Source organism: Ipomoea triloba, chromosome 1 (genome assembly GCF_003576645.1).
Source record: "Ipomoea triloba cultivar NCNSP0323 chromosome 1, ASM357664v1".
Taxonomy (NCBI): domain Eukaryota; kingdom Viridiplantae; phylum Streptophyta; class Magnoliopsida; order Solanales; family Convolvulaceae; genus Ipomoea; species Ipomoea triloba.
In genome coordinates, this window is record NC_044916.1 from 20,484,023 (window position 1) to 20,484,227 (window position 205).

Consider the following 205-nt stretch of genomic DNA (forward strand, 5'->3'; position numbering starts at 1 on the left):
ATAAGGAAATGTAAGTCTGAACTCCACGCATAGGGAACCTAATGTTTTAGTGGGACACATCTCCAGACAAGACACTCATAGGTAACCGGAGTATACATGTCGGTCCTCTCCATTCGAATACTTTGCTCAATTGCGGTTGTCTTAGCAACCGATTCACCATGTCTTCAAACCCAAATTCCATTAGCACGCTCGGATCAAAGTATTT